General features: G+C 36.0%; 1 long non-coding RNA gene across 1 annotated transcript in view; it reads right to left on the reverse strand.

Annotated features, from left to right (window-relative positions):
- Positions 1–543: 543 nt before the first annotated feature.
- The window catches only part of LOC105529934, a 30323-nt gene continuing 9476 nt past the window's right edge, over positions 544–21390 (reverse strand). The window contains exons 2-4 of the long non-coding RNA XR_001004585.1: positions 8695–8806; positions 5864–6078; positions 544–700 (exon numbers count right to left, since the gene is read on the reverse strand). This is a non-coding gene — a long non-coding RNA (uncharacterized LOC105529934). The remainder of the gene's footprint in view (positions 701–5863; positions 6079–8694; positions 8807–21390) is intronic.

Consider the following 21390-nt stretch of genomic DNA (forward strand, 5'->3'; position numbering starts at 1 on the left):
AATACTTCCATCCTGATCACAATCCTAAGTGATGAGTACTGGTATAAGAAAATCTACTCAAACATTTATGTGAATTATTCAAAGTTATACAGTAAGAAAGCAGTGTGCTCACATTTGCACTCAACTCTATTGGATTCCAAAGTCTTCATTGCTTCGTCAGAAATTAGCCATTGCCTTTCAAATGCCACTTGTTCTCTTTTTCTTTCACAAACTGACTTCGTGAAAGTAAATCAGTGCAAATATTTTCTCCCATTCCGTAGGTTGTCTGTTCACTCTGCAGACAGTTTCTTTTGCTGTGCAGAGTTCTTCAGTTTAATTAGGACCCATTTATCAATTTTTTGTTTTCTTGCAGTTGCCTTTGGCATTTTTCTCATGAAATCTTTGTCCATGCCTATGTCCTGAATGGTATTGCCTTAGTCGTCTTCCAGGGTTTTCTTAGTTTGGGGTTTTACATTTACATTTTTAATCCCTCTTAAGTTAATTTTTATATATGGTGTAAGGAAGGGGTCCAGTTTCAGTTTTCCACATATGGCCAGCCAGTTCTCCCAGCGCCATTTATTGAAAAGGGATTCCTTTCCCCATTGCTTGTTTTTGTCAGGTTTGTCGAAGATCAGGTGGTTGAAGGTGTGTTCTCTTATTTCTGGGTTCTGTATTCTGTTCCACTGGTCTATGTGTCTGACAAAAGTCTAATATCCAGCACCTATAAGGAATTTAAACCAATTTACAAAAAAAAACCAACCCATAATAAAGTAGGCAATTGACATGAACAGACACTTTGGAAAAGAAGACATACATGTGGCCAATAATGAATTTAAACAAATTTACAAAAAAAAAAAAAAAAACCAACTCCATTAAAATGAGGGCAAAGAACATAAACAGACATTTTTCAAAAAAAAGACATACATGCGGCAAACAATCATATGAAAAAAGCTCAACATAACTGATCATTAGAGAAATGCAAATCAAAATCACAATGAGATACTGTCTCACAACAGAATGGCTCTTATTAAAAAGTCAAAAAATAACAGATGCTGGTTAGGTTGTGGAGCAAAGGGAATTGTTTTACACTGTTGGTAGGAGTGCAAATTAGTTCAATCATTGTGGAAAAGAGAGTAGTGAATCCTCAAAGACTTAAAGACAGAACTACCATTCAACCCAACAATCCCATTTCTGGGTAGATACCCAAAGCAATATAAATTGTTCTATTATAAAGACTCATGCATGCATATGTTTATTGTAGCATTATTCACAATAACAAAGACATTAACAAACCCAAATACCCATTAATGATAGACTGGGTAAAGAAAATGTGGTACCATGGAATACTATGCAGCCATAAAAAATAATAAGATAATGTCCTTTACAGGAACATGGATGGAGCTGGAGGCTATTATCCTTAGCAAACTAACGCAGAAACAGAATACCAGATACTGCAGGTTCTCACTTATAAGTGGGAGCTAAATGATGAGAACACATGGACACACAGAGGGACACATAGAGGGACACACACTGGGGCCTATCGGAGGGCAGAGGGTGGGAGGAGGGAGAGAAGTGGGAAAAATTACTAAGGGATACTAGGTGTTATGCCTGGGTGATGAAATAATCTTTACAACCAACCCCATGACACAGGTTTACCAATGTAAAAAACCTGCACGTCCTGCATATGTAACCCTGAACTTAAAATAAAAGTAAAACAATTTACAGAACATGGGAGACATCTGTATTTTGAACTTTGCATAGAACTGACGTTTCTTTATAATTAAATTTAGTTTATAATTTACTTTGTAGGGGGTGGCAATATCACCGCAGTGATGTTGTGTTTTTCTGTGTAAATCAGCACATGATAAAGATTTGTCCTAGGACAGTTAATGTTAAATTTACTCAGCCATAGAGATTTCTGACAGATTTTTCTATTATAGAGCTAATTATTTTTCTCTTCTTTATTAAGTATCTTAGGGAGATTTGCCAGATAATGTGCATAAACCGTCACATTTAATCTGGAAGCTTCCCTTCCTTCTTGAATTTTTTTTGCATATATCTCTCTTTGGAAATGAAGGCTCTCATCTTTGTTTATAGGTCAGAAAAACTGGGAAAAACTCAGGCTCTTCCACTGATTTGATGTTTGGCACAATATTCTTCTTGAGCCCAAAACGTTGGTGTTACTGGTAAGCTTGCTAGAAATTTAGAAACTCAGACTTTTATTCCAGATATCCTGAAAAAAATTTCTGCGGGACAAATTACCCAGTTTACTGTTCACATTAAAATTTGAGAAATAGCTTCTAACTCACCAGGACTTTTCTATCTGAGAAATATACACAACTTATTGTGTATGATGTAAATATAGCGCTCAAAAAAAAAAAAAAAAAAAAAAAAAAAGTAAGTCAGTCGCTCTCTTGTTCTCTGGCATCTCGTTGGGTTCAGCCAGTGAGAGTTCCCGGCAGGTGATTTCAGCAGTTGATTGCAAGTCTTAACAGTTTACCATGGAGGGTCATGTGAAAGACAGGAAAACTTGCAGGGATATGAGTAGATAGTAGAGGGAAGGAAGGAATTTGGGTACTTTTATCTTTAGGTTAACTCTGGCTGAGGAATATGTATTATTATATCTAAACTATGCTCAGATATTCTACTGTTTAAGACATTGGTATATAATTATATGCTGATATTATTCATGATAGAGTGATTATGTGATTAACAAATGTACTTGCTCTACCAATGGACTTGCTTTCATGAGGTTTTTGGTCTACTGTGGAAGACATATAACAATGTTTTAAAACACAAGGAAGTATTATTGCAAATTATAATGAGAATGTTGACTAAAACTATTTTTTAATAAAATGAGAAATTAAAACAAGAAGATATGATCTAAGAGGAGGGGTCCAAAACAGTTGTTCCTGTTCTGTGAGAGAGAGTGTTCATGAGAAATGATCAAGAAACAATACAGAGGCCAGGCACATGGCTCACACCTGTAATCCCACCACTTTGGGAGGCCAAGGCAGGTGGATCACCTGAGGTCAGGAATTAGAGATCAGCCTGGCCAACATGGTGAAACCCCATCTCTGCTAAAAATATGAAAAAAAAAAAATAGCCAGGCATAGTGGAGGGCTCCCGTAATTCCAGCTACTCAGGAGGCGGAGGCAGGAGAATCGCTTGAACCTGGGAGGTGGAGGTTGCAATGAGCTGAGATCGCACCATTGCACACCAGCCTGGGCAACAATAGCAAAACTCTCTCTTGAAAATAATAATAATAATAATAATAATAATAAAAGAAACAATAGAGATGAAGAGAATAGTGTAGTAGGATCTAGGTTAAAGACAAATAGAGAAAGAGGTCATGTATATTTATTTTGTTGGGTGAAAGTGGGAAAAATAGGAGTTCAGTTTTATTTGACAAAGATTAGAGACACAGGCTTGGAGTTTTAACAAACAGGTGGTATGAAGATATAAATTATAAATAATAATTATACTGAGCAGTAGACCAAAAACAAGTATGTATATCCTCAGTTTTAGCACAAAATCTTTGACAAACATTTGTAAAACTTGCGGAAGTGTAATGTTTATTCTTCTAGCATTCCCAGAGTAAGATCTCAAGCAGGACCATATTGAGCCTGAAATATTTGATCATTTCACTCACCATGGGCAATAGAAGCAATATTGACAAGTCTCCACTCTGTCATTAGGGATGAGCTATAACATATGGAACAAATCAGATATTTTGGTCTCTTTGATCCTGCCATACTTTCCAAAGTGAAGCCCACAAGATGCTATGCAACCGTTTAGTGTGGGTTCAGAATACTTTGGCACCTTTCTACACAGTAGTAAATTAATGTTTGAGGAAATAAATAATCACATGAATGGCCCAATCTGCACGCTCAAACTATAATTAGTATTCCCACAGTTCTTTAAAGGCCTGACATTAATAACATAAACAAACAAGGGCAGATAACAGTGATTGCAACCAATAAAATATAATTTAATTTAAAAATTAACCAAAGAAAGTTAAGCTGTTTCAAGTGAGCGTGCAATTAAAATAAATATATAAAGATAAGTGAGCAAAAGCAACAAAATTAATGTCTCTTGCATAATGGTTTATTATCAAATATAGTAAACACAGACACATATGCTCAGATATACACACATGAATATGCACACATACACACACATACAATATTTTTACCTGAGACCAGGCACAATCCCGCATATGGCCCTAGCAAGAAGAGGAGAACTGAGTAAAATGGTGGGTGAAAATGTTTAGAATTAGACAGGACCTGGGATTAGGGAAAGGCCTGAAGGACAAGAGCCTGATGCAGTTTATTAGAGATTTAAGACCACAAGTAGCTCTTAGGGTAGCTGACTTTAGTAGGCATAAGTAAGGTCCAATTTAGGGAAAGGCTAGTCTGATGAACCATGACAACTTTAAGCTGGGTTTTGACATAGGCAGGTCATAGCAGAGATGATTAGCATAGGGTATCACGGTCCTAGCCATCAGATGGAAGTATAGGATTAGGGAATTAGTACTAACAGGAACCCAGAAATAGTAAGATGTCGCCTCATGTTTAGAATAAAATAAAAAACAGGGAGGTTATAAACCAGGACTGAGACTCAAAGTGTAAAACAGAATACCAGTCAGCTGAAGTGAGGTGTGAAGTCCAGCCCATATTTCTAGGAATAGGCATTAGTGCAGAATTAGAATATAGCACGAAGTTAAGGCAACATTATTATAAATATCAAGGGGTAAATGTGAGTTCCTTATCTTACTCCTGAATGGCCAGAGCATTTGTCATAAGGATGAAAGAGAACTAAGCCTATAAATGAGAGTCCAGTGGTTCAGCTGAGGATAAAGAAGTCTGTAGAGGTTGGGAATCAGATTGAGTTTAATGGGTAGATTGTTAGGATGGTCAGAGACTAAAATAAAAGGATATGATCACTTTATTCGTTCATCTTCATAAGTAGATAGATAGATGGATAGAGATATAATTATGTATATGAATATAAATGTACAGATATATTATTTTACATCTTAAGCAATTTGATTGAATGTAAAGAATTTAGCACAGCCTCTTAAATATTAACTACTATTTTATTGCAACTAATATTCAAAATGTCTCTAATACTAATTTCCATAAGTCATGTGGAAACCTACCCAAATGTCCCATAGAACTGATGTTTATGGTTTCTTTTGAATAAACATAGACATTTACTGTCCCATCTTGAAACTTGAGAAAGTTACATTTGTCTTATGTGAGTTTCTTTCTCAGGAAACCAGCCACCAAACCTCCCAGATAGCATCAAGGAATTGAAACTTACCAGATCAACACATCTGGACAATGAGATGCTAGATTCCTCACCTGCCATTATTAACTAGCCAACCGTCTGCTTCCTATTGATGAACTCTGCTTCATTACCCCTTCCTAATTCCCGTTTTCCCATACATGGTTACATTTCTTCCCTGTTACATAAATCCCTAAATTTAGTTGACCAGGGAGATGGATTGGAGACTGATCTCCCATCTCCCCGGTCGTAGCACCCAATTAAAGGCTTCTTCCTTGACAATACTCACTGTCTCGGTGATTGGTTTATTGTTCAGTGAACAGCAGGATCTAGAACAAACTCTTGGCATTTAAATAACAATGTTTTCCATAACATCATTCCGGATAGCTGGTTGTTAAATTTGGGCACACAAAACAATTAATGTTTCAGTGAAGGTCACTAAGTAGCAAGTGGCTCTTTGAACAAGGATGTGCATGAGCAGATTTTGCAGACAAAAAATTAAATGCATTGACACTAGCCTAAAGTTATATACTGAATAGATTCAAATTTATTTCTATAGAAAATCATCAAATTTTAGTAAAAATTCATCACCTACTTATTTGTATCTTCATTTTTGTGGCCACAAATGCATGTTCATTAAATCGCTCCAGATATTTAATTTAATTCTCCAGTTGGGTGGGTTGTGTGATTTAGTAGTGACCATTGAGTGGCCAAGGAATGGCTTGAAATTAAGTATGCTGATTACAAGCCCATACAGTATTCCAAAGTATATAGCATTGTGTTTTCCCATCTTCCATCTGAATAAAAGGACTACGTAGACAAAGAACAAGTCAGCCAAAGGATTAAAGAGGCTCAAACCCTAAATTGCCACTGGGAGAAAAGATGCCCAGGAAAGCTGTCTAATCCCAATAATCAGATCCGTGTTTGACTATTGCTCCTACAAAAAATAACCATTTGTCTTGTGAAGCCATTGAAATTTTTGGGTTGCCTAACCAAACCTTACTTCTAAAAGTTTAAATTTTATAATCATCTAAAGTGAAGAAGGTAAAGGATTTTAAATACTGTTAAAAACTTTAATGACTCTAGAGCACATAAAAGCAAGTGACTTTTATAGCACTTGAATAGCATATATTTATATGTATAAAAAAACTGAGCTTTGTGTAGAGAACACAAGTAAAACATCACATGAGGCACTGAATCCACAATCATTATTGCATTTGACTTCTCAGTGAATGTAACATTTATAAATTATTTCAGTGAGAATAGTTTTTTTCCTTTGTATTTGAAGTGGCTTTAGAATAAAAACCTTATTTAATACAAAAAGAAGTACCCAGTTGTAACAAATAAACACTAGCTATAAATTCTAATTGACAAAGTAAAATATGTTATAAAGTCACAAATTTAAGAAAAACATTACAATATGCAAAAAATAGTTAACTAATACAATTTCAATTGAAAACCTAAGCAACAGAAAAAATTTACAACACACGAAAGACAAAGAATCAATATCAACAGATACTTTCTATAATTAAGAGATACAGGCCAGGTGCAGTGGTTCACGCCTGTAATCCCAGCACTGTGGGAGGCCAAGGCAGGGGGATCATGAGGTCAGGAGATCAAGACCCTCCTGGCTAACACAGTGAAACCCCGTCTCTATTAAAAATACAAAAAATTAGCCAGGCGTGGTGGCAGGCGCCTGTAGTCCCAGCTACTCGGGAGGCTGAGGCAGGAGAATGGCGGGAACCCAGGAGGCGGAGCTTGCAGTGAGCCGAGACCACACCACTGCACTCCAGCTTGGGTAACAGGTGAGACTCTGTCTCAATAAATAAATAAAGAGATACAAATAATGAATAGAAAAGTCTTAAAATATTTTTATCCTACAAAACAAAAGGCAACAGATCCCAAATATATGAAAACATATGATTTCAAAAGTAGTCCAAGAATCAAGTGGAAAATGGCATAATTGTAACCCATTAACAGTGACAGGAGGCAGCCAAATGCCTAGGAATATAGGGGAGAGTACACAGTAACAGCCAAAGACGGTTTAAAGCCTGAAAGCCAAGCTACAAGTTTAATTCTCAGACCAGATTTAGAAACTGTCCTCCCGTTCGGTGTGCTTTTCTCTGATTGATTCCCACCCTTTACCTATTTTACATATACCTACCCTTTCCTAATTGGTTTTCTACACTTTTATGCCCACCTTTGAGTGGTGTCTTCACTTTAACCTTTTTTGCGTACTCACAAACCAATCAGCATGCACTCCTCAGCTTGTGCCTATAAAGACCCCAGACTCAGTCGGTAGATGGGGAGACAACCCAACTCCAGGGAAGAGACAGCTTAACTTTGGGGAAGATGACCTGCCCTTCCAGTCTCCTCTCCAGGTCCTCTCTCCGCTGAGAGCCATTTTAATTTTTCAATAAAATTCTCCACCTTCACCGTCCTTCAACCGTCCTTGTGACCTCAGTTCTTCTTGGATGCCAGACAAGAGCTCAGAACCCACATGGCACAGGTACTGAGAAATACTGTCACACCAGCCCTTAGCTTTTGCCAGCAGAGGGCAGTCACCCCATGCGACGAGGCAAGGGGTCAACTGAGCTGCTAACACACCACTATCCGCAAACAGTGGAACTAATAGAGAGCACTGTAACACCCGCTCTGGGGCTTCAGGGTCATGGGCATCCTCACCTGGGAGCCACCATGTTCCCCTCAGGGTGACACTCCTGGTCTGGCCACGGGCCCTGCACAGAGCGTGCTCCTGTGTCAGTGCCTGGAACAGCTGGCTGGATCCCACACTTACTTGCTCACGTGCTCCCTCTTGCAAAGTGTTGAGTGCAGCAGTCCGAGTAGAGGCCACTTGCCATAAGCAAGCATAATAAAAACCTCTTAATTAACCTTTTGTAAATATGAATACAAAGAAAGTGGTTGAAATGTTACAAAATTATGGAAGTGCTATAAAAGAGTGAAAGGAAATATGTAATTGTGTCCCAAAGCTTTTTCGTAGGAAATGTTTAGATTTAGGAAATGATTATCATCTATTTTTACTTAGATAAAAGAATATATTATAATTATAACAAGTAAAGACAAGAAATCAGTGGAAATAAATGGTAGTGACAGCACAGAAAAGTGAATAGGTTAAAATGTTGCAAGTTTTAAATGAATAAAATCTAATTCAAAGTAATTGACCTTATGAAGAGAACACTTTGTCTGACTGGAAATTTCAGTTACGTTATACTCAAAGGAAGACTTGATCAGGGTTTCTGTTTAGTTTCCCATTTTCTCTCTCAGTATTTCTCACCTTGTCAAGTAGAATTTGTTCTCAGCTTAAGTTTTCTCAAAGTAAAGTAGCTGAAGTAGTTGCACAGTTTACATTAAAAAAATATTTAACAGTGCCTAGAAGAGAAAAGAATTTTCCATTTCAGTACTTACCATGAGTCTGATTGAAGCAGCTGAGATTGTTTGTCCAGTCCTAAACCAGCTACTCTAAGATGGGTAAAATGTATGAATTGTCTTAGAGATCTCTTGGGTTCCATGCCTAGAACTAAGAGAAGAATCAATCAAATACACAAACCTTATGGCTACTACATAATGGGGGGTAGTGGAATAGATGCCAGGAAGTCAACCAAGCATGCTCAATAAAATCACGTTCAGAAGAAATACATAGTGCAAATAACATTGTGAAAAACACAAATTGAATAGAAGAAAGACTAGACACATCCTATCACAGAGCCTAAGAAAATAATTGAAACAAAGGAGACCATTTGCTATATAGAAAAATATATCACAAAGAAATAATCTGCAAACAATAAGCAATTTAAAAGATGGAAACAGAATGCACATCAAAAATGATAATCAATAGCATAATAGAAGAAAGAATTCCACACCATGAACAGAACTTGGATTGGAAATCTAAAATAAACACAAGAATTATCATGCTGAATGGGGAATAACTGAAATTCTTTCCTCTAGGATCTGGAACCGACAACTATGCCCACTTTCTTCACTATTATTCAACATAGTACTGAAAGTCTTAACTAGAGCAGTCAAACAAGAGAAAGAAATAAAGGGCATCCAAATTAGAAAAGAAGAAGTCAAATTATCCTTATTGCTGATGATACAATCTTATTTTTGGAAAAACCTAAAGACTCCACAAATAAACGACTACAACTGATAAACTTAGTAAAGTTGCAAGATAAAAAAATCAACATACAAAAATCAGTAGCATTTCTATATGACAACAGTGAACAATCTGAAAAAGAAATGTAAAAGTAATCTCATTTAAAATAGCTGAAACAAATTTAAATACCTAGTAATTAGCTTAACTAAACAAGTGAAAGATCTCTACAATGAAAGCAGTGAAATAGTGAGGAAAGAAATTGAAGAGGACACACAAAAAATGGAGAGAGTTTCATGTTCATGGGTTGGAAGAATCCATATTGTTAAAATATGCATACTACCTATAGCAATCTATACATTCAATGCAACCCCCCCCTCAAAACACCAATGATATTCTGCATAAATTGTTTTAAAAATTCTGAAATTTATATGGAATCATGAGAGACCCAGAATGGTCAAAGTTATCCTGAGTGAAAAGAACAAAACTGGAGGAATCACATTACCTGACTTCAAATTCTGCTACAGAGCTATCGTAACGAAAGCAGCATGGTACTGGCATAAAACAGACGCATAGACCGATTGGAACACGATAGGGAACTGAGAAACAAATCCACACACCTATAGTAAACTCATTTGTGACAAAGGAGCCAAGAACATATATTGAGAAAAAGACAGCCTCTTCAACAAATGGTGCAGAGAAAACTGAATATCCATATGCAGAAGAATGAAACTTGATTTTTATCTCTTGCCTTATTCAAACATCAAATATAAGCGCATTAAAGATTTAAATACAAGACCTCAAACTATGAAACTACTACCAAAAAATGGGGAAACTCTCCAACACACTGTCCTGGGCCAAAATTTCTTGAGCAATACCCTACAAGCACAGGCAATCAGAGCCAAAATGGACAAATGGGATCACTTCAAGTTAAAAAGTTTCTGCACTGCAAAGGAAACAGTCAACAAAGTGAAGTGAAAATTCACAGAACTGGAGAAAACATTTGCAGATTACCCACTTGGCAAGCAATTGATAACCAGAATATATAAGGAGCTCAAACTACTCTATAGAAATACAAAGCTAATAATTTGATTAAACAATGGGAAAAATGTTTGAATAGACATTTCTCAAAAGAAGACCTACAAATGGAAAACAGGCATATAAAAAATGTTCAACATCATTGATCATCAGAGAAATGCAGATCAAAACTACAATGGGATAGCAGCTCACCATAGTTAAAATGGCTCTTATATGTAAGTCAGGCAATAACAAATGCAGGTGAGGATATGAGGGAAAGGAAACCCTTATACCCTGCTGGTGGAAATATAACAACCACTATGGAGAAGAGTTTGGAGGTTCCTCAACAAACCTAAAAGTAGAGCTAACATATGGTCCAGCAGTCCCACTGCTGGGGATGTACCCACAAGAAAGAAAACGATTATATCGAAGAGATACCTGCACTGCCCTGTTTGTTGTGGTACTGTTCACGATAGCCAAGATTTGGAGGCAACCTAAGTGTCCATCAACAGATGAATGGATAAAGAAAATGTGGTACATAGACACAATGGAGTACCATTTATCCATAAAAAGGAATGAGATCCTGTCATTTGTTGCAACAAGGATGGAACTCGAGATCATTGTGTTAAGTGAAATAAGACAGACGCAGAAAGACAAACATCTCATGTCATCGGTTATTTGTGCGTGCTAAATATCAAAACAATTGAATTCATAGAGATAGATTATAGAAAAATGTTTACCAGGAGCTAGTTAGGGTAATGCAGAAGCTGGGGGAGATGGAATGGTTAATGGGTACAAACAGTAGTTAGAAAGAATGAGCAAGACCTGGTATTTCATAATACAATAGGGGACTATAGTCAATAATCATTTAAATGTACATTTAAAAATGACTAAAAGAGTATAACTGAATTGTTTGTAACACAAAGGATAAATGCCTGAGGGGATGAATATCCAATTTTCCATGATATGATTACTGTGCATTTCATGCCCGACCAAAATATCTCATGAACTCCATAAATATGTAGACCTTATATGTACTCAAAAAAATTTAAAAAATACTAATACATGGTAAATATGGCAAAATTGTCAAATTTTAATGAGAAAGAAAGAAATTATCAAATATCTCAAGAAGAATTATTTTTCCCAAATGAGTGGAAATTAGGCATTGCATTTTATATTTTCCATATGCCATCTTACTTAGTTTTAATCCTCCCTGCTATAAAATGGTAAGATAAATCCTAGTATCTCCACCTGGTACTTGAGGAAATTGAAACTACAAAACTTTTAAGCAACACAAGTGATAGAGTTAGCAAGTTCACATTTTAACCTAGGCCCACCCAAAAACAAAATCAGCATGTCTTCAATGTGCCATTTAAGAAAGCAAAATGAAAGGACAGCTGCCAGAAGGTTGGATACAAAGTAGAACTCTAGTGCAACACAATTGTTATTGACGTGAACTGACAATGACCATGGAAACTAAATACTCATTACACAGACAAGGAAATAGGAACCCTCTTTTCTCCCTCTTACCCCTGAGTGACTTTCCACTAAGGTGAGCCAAACTTGGGTTTTAACCAACCCACTCTCAGCAAATGAACAGCGCCCTAAAGTTAAAGAATCTCTCCTCTGTGTTCCCTGTAATAGATGCACCTAACCGACAGGTAAATATTCACAGCCTGCTCTACAACTAATAAAAGGATATATTCAGCCTATTAAAACAAGTTAAAACATGACAGTGGAAATATATTTTAGCAAAACTATTTCTAAACTATTTTAAAGTGCCAAACCACTAGCTTCCTTTAATTTGGGCTTTCCTATGTTAACGTACAACATTCTTGGTGGTGGAAAACCTTCAGAGAAAGAACGAGAGAGAGAGAGAGAGAAGAAAAAAAAACAGAAAGAATGTTCTAATGTCAACGAGCATGAAAAATATAGAATAAAACAAGCAAAAATATGAATATGCTTTGGTACAAAAGAGGATGACATATTTTATCCCTTCTGTCTCCCAGATCCACCAGACACAAGATATTGACTTGAGGAGAAAACTCTTAGCATAGGATGCAAAACAGAGTATGCTAGTTATGTTGTGCTACCTATTGCTAACAGTGACATTGAAAGAGGCCTTTTTCCTGAGTTACTAGATTGAAATAAACATTCATTGTACAGAGGCCATTAATTTTAAAAAATCAGAATCCAATATATGTGCTGGGGGTTGAATCGTATCCCCCTTAAAGTTTGTATGTTGAAGTCCTAACTCCCATTACTTCAGAATGTGACCTTATTTGAAAATAGTCATTGCAGATGCAATTAGTTAAGATAAAATCATGCTGTGGTAGGGTGAGTCTCTAGTCCAACATAACTGATGTCCTAAAAAAGGGAGACTTGGACACAGGCACATAAACACAGGGAGAACACCATGTGAAGGTGAAGGCAGATCTGGGTGATACAGCAAAAACCAAAATGTTAAAGTTTGGCAACTTTACTGGAAGTTCCAGCAACTTACTGGAAACTAAGTTTGGGAGAAGCATGGAAAAGATTCTCACAGCCCTCAGAAGGAACCAGCTCTTTGGACATTTTGATTTCAGACTTTTAGCCTACAGAAATGTGAGATAATACATTTCTATTGTTTTGGCCACATCGTTTGTCATATTTTGTTACAGCAGCCCTGGAATATTAACACAGTACGTAATACACTATCTTTTGGGGAGAGATGGTTATACAAGATGATTAATATATTTAAACTATGGACCATAATACAGGCATAACTAATTTATCTGTTCTCTGGGTGGGAAAAAGACAAAATGAAGAGAAAAATGAAGACACCAGCAGCCATGTGTGCTGGGAAGCATTCTCAGGGGCTAGGCATTTCAAACCACTTCTAAAATCAGGCTGTTTTGTGTTGGCACCATAACGTTAGTGAACAGCTCCATAATGCTTTTCAGGAGCCTACAGAAATATGTGAGATGATCAAAAACAAAACAAAGCAAGCCCCAATTGATTACACAGCATCACAAAATTGAAATGAATACAATTTTAATAAAATATCTATATTTATAGCATAAGAAATTGGTTAATTATGAAGCTAAAAGTGAAAATGGATTTATAGTATTCAAAAGTGAGATTGCATTTGATTCTACATGAATTCTCAAGATTATATGATAATTTTGGGGAAGTAAATGCCAAACAAATTAAATGCAACTCACTCATAGTTCAAATAGTAATTTCAGAAGTAAAAAATATAACATTCTGTCAAAATTTTAGAGCATATAATTTATGATTAGATTTAAATATGTATATATAAGATTATATGAAGGATCTTCCAAAGTGATATAGTTTGGATGTTTGTCCCCACCAAATATGTTGAAATGTGAACCCGAGTGTTGAAAGTGGGACCCAGTGAGAGGTGTTTGGGTCATTGGGACATGAAGGGCTTGCTGCCATCCTTTTGGCAATGAGTGAGTTCTCACTCTGTTAGGTCACACAAGAGCTGGCTGTTAAAGAGAGACTGGCATCTCCTTTTCTCTTGCTGTCTCTCAGTGACACATTGGTTCCCCCTTTACCTTCTGCCATGTGTAAAAGCTGTCTGAGATTTCACCAGAATAGGTATAGATGCTGGCACCATGCATGTATAGCCTGCAGAATCCTGAGCCAAAATAAATCTCTTTTATTTATAAGTATTCAGTCTCAGAAATTCCTTTAAAGCAACCCAAAATGGACTAACACAAAATGTGTAACACAAAAGGCTCTTAAAATGTAGCCACATAAGAGTATTCAGCAACAAAACTGTGTTACTGACGAAACTAATTTAAATCACTAACAATGTACTAATGTTTCATAAGGCAAATAAATTAAGTTGGCCTTCTCCATTCTCAGTTTCAATTAAAAAAATTTTCATTTTCTAGAGTTTCAGTGATTGAAAATATGTCATGAATTACTGCATTTTTCATCTGCAGTTGGTTGAATCCTTGGAGGCAGAAACTGCAGATAACAAGGGCCAATTATGGGACTTGAGCATCCACAAATTTGGGGATCTTCAGTGGTCCTGGAACAAATCCTTACATATATGGAGGGCTGACTACATTGGAAAACCAGAATGAATTTCCTTTAATTCATATAACATGGTTTGGCTCTGTGTCCCCACCTAATTCTCACCTTGAGTGTAATAATCCCCATGTGTCATGGGAGGGACCCAGTGAGACGTAATAGAAGCATGGGGGCAGGTTTTTCCCATGCTGCTCTCCTAATAGTGAATACGTCTCATGAGATTTAATGTTTTTGTAAAGGGGAGTTCCCCTGCATATGCCCTCTTGTCTGCCACGTAAGACATGCCTTTGCTCTTCCTTCACTTTCCACCATTTTTGTGAGGCCTCCCCAGCCATATGGAACTGTGATTCTTTTAAACCTCTTTCTTTTATACGTTACCCAGTCTTGGATATGTTTTCATTAGCAGCATGAGAACAGACTAATACATCATATAAGTGTTTTAATATTTTCAAGTAATAAATAAATAAATGACAAAACAGAGACAATTGTTATAAAGTTTAAAGGGAAAAAATTTCCATGGAATACATTTTTTTTAGTTTATTTAAAAAAGACAACTCCTCAATAATCTTTACAGATTTTGGATCAGAATAACAGGTAACTTAATAAGAAACTGAGATTTGTTCCTAGGGTTATTTTTTATAAAAAATTCGGTCTTTCTAAAGCTAGTAGAAAAGCCAAAAGACATTGTAAACTATTTCAGTTGAGTGAACTTCACATTCTTTGAATGTTTCTTGTCACTAATATTTTCATTAAATCAAATATTTTGATTTGGAGAATGTTGTTTTGTGTCTTTTTTTTCTGAAGTGTTTTCTTTGATTAAAACAATGCTGATATGAATGTTTTGATTTATTTGGTTTGTTGTTGATATTTGGATTGGCCCTCAACCTGCACTGCATCTTTCATTTGGAGAAGTTAGAAAAGTAAAACTGTTTCTGAGGCTTCTTTGAAGCTTGGACACTAGGAGTGAATTAATTACCTAATCAATCAGAGGATTTCACTCAAGATTGGAAGGCAGATATGATGCACAATCTCTTTGAAACTTTTTAACATTACTGCTGATTAGGAAGGTCCAGGAGGTAATAGGGTCCTTGAGAATCATGGGTGTCAAGAAAAACACGCCATTGACCGGATTCCCCTACTTTTAAAACAAGGATTTAGAATTCCATTTTTTCAAGTTCCCGGTATTAAGTCCAGCATGACTTCAATGGTGACCACAAAGAAATAGTGCTCAGTTTTAGAACTTGCACCAATACCTTCAGTCACTTTAGTACCTAAGTTATACCTAGTTGTAGTGAAATCTCATAATATTATGTTGCCTCAGCATCTGTTTTAAATGCAAGTTTATTTAGCTTTCTTGTAACAGAGACAGGACTCAGTCAACCTTGACAAAGTTTTCAGTTCTACACTACACTCAAATCGCTTGAGCAGGTTGCCAGAGATAGGAACTTAGAGACATCTCTCCTGCTGGTGGACTGGGCTTCCCAATTTCCTACCACTTCCTTTTAATGGACCATTCAGACCATGCATTCAAACTTAAGGCGACTTACACCCCATCCCCAATCTAGACTGCTAGTTGCCCCACACTCTCTCTCCTTTTGCCTGTGCTCCCTGACCTTTGTGTATGTGGTTTTTAGGCATGAAGTGTACCCTGTAAAGTCCACAGGTACTGAAAACTCTTAATCTTACATGGAACCTCAGATACTCAGGTTCAATACTTTAATTTGACCCAGAATTAAAACTATATGATCCTCTCTTAACATTTACAACTCAGTACAATATCTGAGGTTCAAAAATGATGACTCAGATATTTCAGTGAGATGTACTAAACCAGAAAATTTATCTGCTGATAGCTGACTGTAAAGATCACCTTATTCAAGACACTTATTTAGGAATGGAAGCATAGATAGTACAAGATTCTTGGTTCAAGGTTAAAAATATATTTATTCTTCAAAACCAAACTAGAATCTGATTTCATTATATTTGTTCTACAATTCATATTGTCTCTTATGGTCAGTGGTCTCTGTTCAATTATTCAGGAATATCTGTTCATGGATGGACCTTGGCAATTAGGTGCATATAATACTATTTGACAGCACAATCCCGTTTCTGGAATCAGGAGTGTAATTCAGTAAATATGAACCTATGAAAACAGAACTACCACATAGACAACTTGGAACAAGGGCAAATTATGTCCGCCCTGTACTACACAAGCCCTTCTATGACCCAGTTTGGGCTCTCTTTATTACAAAGCCATCTTATTGTTCCCCAGGGCATATTTTTGAGTATCTCTCACCTGAAACTCAGTACCTGAACTCCCCAGGGGGAAGAGAAAATTGCACACCTCCCTTGTCAAGTCTGAGTTCCTCCCTAGTGCTCATTTCCTCCCCAGGACAGTATGCTTTCCTAGACGACTGGACTTGAGAATTCCAACACACTTTGTGGAAAACCATGTTCTCTGCATACAGAGGCTGGATCTGCCTTAGGCTTCATGAACATAATGTATGTGAACATATGAATTCTATGTCACTACATTTGTCCATGTGTGAGTTATTCCGTATAAAAATAACAGCAGGCATGAGTCTTAAATTGTAGATTGTGGAATAGAATTCAGAAATCCCAGTTGGTTCTTCTTTATGGTCTCTCAAACAGCATGAATCCACACATAACACAGCATCTTTGCTCTTAATATCCTTTGATCAAATGCTTGTTTGACCAGCACAAACAAAATGTATTTGCCAAGAAGCAATAAATATAATCAGAAAAAGTGCAGTCTAAATCCATATTTACAAAAGAAACATTTCTAAGTGGGATCTTGATATACAGACATAATGAATGAAGAGTCTCTTATATCATTTGGTAGCATAGTTTAGTTCATCGGAGTCAGGGTGTCTGGAGAGTCAACATCCCAGATTGGGAACATCGCTTGAACATTTCATAATTGAAAGCCCATTAAAGTGATTATCTGAACACTATAAACTTGCCTGCTCTGGAGGTAAATTCAAGCCTCAACCTCAAAAATCTCAAGCCAAGTTTATAAGCTTGGAGTGGTAAGGCACTCTGGTTTTTTAATCATCAAGATGTTAAAAACCCTTGGTGTCCAGAATCAGCTGTTGCATATTCAAACCTTGAACTTTTGAAGAAGGAGAGACATTGCAAAAGGACAATCAGGCCAAAAGGAAAAGAAGCAGTCACAAGACTGAGAAAGCAAAAAGAAAAGTCTTGAAAAATTGGTAATGGTGAAGTCCTCCCGGTTTTGTGAATGATAGTTCTGCTTTCATATAGACCTTAGAGTCTGCATTATTAGCAAATTCCAGTCATTCTTATCTTCTTACTTAGTGACTATGTTCTATGTGACTCTGCCAAGGTTGCCATAGCAAAGTACCAAAGATTGAGGGACATAAACAACAGAAGTTTATTTTCTCAAGTTCTGGTGGCTGCAGGTCTGAGCTCAAGGTGTTAGCAGGATTATTCCCTTCTGAAGTCTCTCCCCTTGGCTTGTAAATGGCCTCCTCTCTGTGTTTTCACAGTCTTTCCTCTCTAATATGTGTCTCTGTCCTAATTTTCTCCCCTCATAAAAACATCAGTCATACGGAGCAGGGCCCACCTTAATGACCTCATTGTTAATATAACTTTACCTCTTTGAAGACCCTATCTCCAAAGACAGTCACTTTCTGAAATACTGAGGGTTAGGACTATAAAACATAAATTTGGGGAAATACAATAAACTCCCTAACATGTTACTTATTCTAGCTGTACCTTTCTCTTTGTAATATCTCTCGGAATTTTCACCCCCTCTTAGGGCAAATATATTGAAATTAAAAATAATCCTTACATTGAAATTAGTATTCTGGTGTATCTTCTCCTGGTTTTGGCAATATAAAAAAATTAAAACTCTTTATAATATTATATAAGCTCTACTGTGTCCCATAATTTTCCCATCAAAAATGAATTATGAGATTATTAAATGTATGAAATATTACTCAGGAAAATAGAGTATAATGAATATGTACAATCCACTGCATGAAATAAATGAATAACATTTTAATTATCCCTTATTTTGACCATTCAGGAGATGCACAGTATTTTCTGCCATTACAAATAATAACATAATGAAGACACCTAGAAAGAAGTATTTGTGGGTACATTTCATCAGCCCATAGAATAAACTCACAGAACTTAAAGTATAATAAATTCCAGAACTTAAAATAGAATAAATAAGTTATTTATTATATTTTGATATAAAAGGATCCTTCTAAAATTAGAGCTTTCAAAGTAAAAGGCAAATTACTGTTTCTAAGTCTATGAATATTTCAGAAGTATTTAAGTCTGCCAAATTACTGTTCAGAAGGAAGTTATTCATTACAGATCACACTACAGTAAATCATCAGTAACAAAAAATGAATTGCCTAATATTTTTCATAATTATATGCAAATTTAGTGCTTATTGTCATTCAAACTGACTTCAAGTTGATCAAATAATTTATTGCATTTACTTTTTATCTCCTTAAACTTTTAATCAATTTTTCCATTGACATATTTGTGCATATCTAATTGTTCTGAGAAAATTTACCAGAAAGATCAACTTAAAATGGATTATGGTGGCTTGTCCACATTACCATTTTAGTAAAGAAAATTTGCCTATTTGAATTACCCATATTTTATCTTCCAGTAAAGCACATCATTGAATGTTTGGAACAAGTTCTACAATGAAAATTTTAACTTTGATTTTGTAATTTATTTATTATACTTTAAGTTCTGGAATACATGTGCAGAACATGCAGGTTTATTTTATAGGTATACACGTGCCATGGTGGTTTGCTGCACCCATCAACCCATCATCTATATTAGGTATTTCTCTAATGCTATCCATCCCCTAGCCACCTATCCCTCGACAGGCCCTGGTGTGTGATGCTCCCCTCCCTGTGTCCATGTGTTCTCATTGTTCAGCTCTCACTTATGAGTGAGAACATGTGCTGTTTGGTTTTCTGTTCTTGTGATAGTTTGCTGAGAATGATGGTTTCCAACTTCATCCATGTCCCTGCAAGGAACACGAACTCATCCTTTTTTATGGCTGCATAGTATTCCATGGTGTATATGTGCCACGTTTTCTTTATCTAGTCTGTAATTTGTCAAATTTCCTAAATGTACAAAGTATTTTTTTTTGTATTTGTGTACATAAAAAGAACACAAAGTTTGAGACAGTTCAGTCAAGTCATTGTCTCCCTGATTTGCTTTATGTATTTTAGCAGAAAAAGAAATATAATTTGGTCATTTAATTTCTTGTTTTATATCAGGATACTATTTAGAAATATAAAGAAATGAAGTTACTTTTCTTGGCATTCTGTTAATTGATTGTAGGACCATGATACAATTGGCACAGAAAAAGTCTTTTATGAGATAATCATGGTGGCATATCATCAGGGCAAGGGAAACAGTATATTCAGATAGCTAAAAGAACTACGAACACACTATATACTGAAGGAAAAAAAATGTTGTGTTTCATGAATAGGTGGCGGTAATACGTGTGTGAAAGTGTTGGTGAACTCAAGGCAGTTATGGAGACAGATGATGGTTTTTAATGTTGGATGAGCTGTCACTTAGAATGAAGAAGCTTATGCTAAAGGGCTGCATAGCTGCCGACAATAGTACTGCTAGCAATCAGTTAAAATGAAAAGGAAGGTAGAAATTTGTTCTTTATAAAAGGATTCTTCTAAAATTAGAGCTTTCAAAAGAACAGTGTGAAGAATTCTTCATGATTTAATGTAACACCTTTCATTTGAAGAATTCAAATTGTAGCTATAGCATAGTCTTTCAGAAATGTAGTACATCTTATTGTATGTAGTAACAGTCCATAGAATTAACTAAAATCAGCACATGTGGCTATTAATATCTCCTGAAGTTCATTGATTCTCAGTTCATAGTCATAATTTGATTGTGTTTTATCCTGGTTTTATGGAAAATAACACAAATATGTTATTTATTATAGCATATTAAAAAATAGAAATTGTGCCAAAGGAAAATTTATAATATTATTACATGCATACCACTTTTTGTAATTACTAAAATCTTAAGGACATGTTCTGACAACTTTTTATTAAATCTAAGGATATTGACTTAATTGGAGATAAGGCAATTATATTAACTTCAAAGGAAGCATATAAAACTAGCTTTTGTAAAATAAACATTTGAAGCATGTTTTTAATCATGATATATTATTCTAAATCACACACATAGAGCTGAGATCATGCCACTGCACTTCTTCGTGGGTGATGCAGCCAGACTCTGTCTCAAAAAATAAATAAATTATGTACATAAGTAATAAGATAAAAAAGGATAATATTGAATCTGACTCCAAAATAACTATTGCAAAAATAATGTGCTGTAAATATTAAATTATTTCATTTGTCCTCTCCTAGTCCATGTTCCCTTGAGCATTTCACTTGCAAAACTGAGCCATGAGTCTAAATATTTCATTGTAAGAGGTAGAAAATAATGGACCCCTTTGGCAAACATACTACTGAAATAAAAACACTCAATCTAAAAATACACACATGTGGTAGATAGAAGACTTTCTAAATTTCTTTGAAATCTCACGAATCAAGCTTGGAAGTTACATGTCATGTCTGTATAGCTATATTCCTTAGTATGGATAAGGTGACACTTCTACAATGACATTAAAAATAGTTTTGCAGGCAGGGCACAGTGGCTCGTACCTGTAATCCCAGCACTTTGGGAGGCTGAGAATGGTGGATCACTTGAGGTCAGGAGTTCAAGACTAGTCTGCCCAACATGGTGAAACCCCGTCTCTACTAAAAATACAAAAATTAACCATGCATGGTGGCAGGTGCCTGTAATCCCAGCTACTCGGGAAGCTAAGGCATGAGAATTTCTTGAACTCAGAAGGCAGAAGTTGCAGTAAGACAAGATGACACCACCACATTCTAGCCTGG

Source organism: Mandrillus leucophaeus, unplaced genomic scaffold (assembly GCF_000951045.1).
Source record: "Mandrillus leucophaeus isolate KB7577 unplaced genomic scaffold, Mleu.le_1.0 Scaffold794, whole genome shotgun sequence".
NCBI lineage: Eukaryota > Metazoa > Chordata > Mammalia > Primates > Cercopithecidae > Mandrillus > Mandrillus leucophaeus.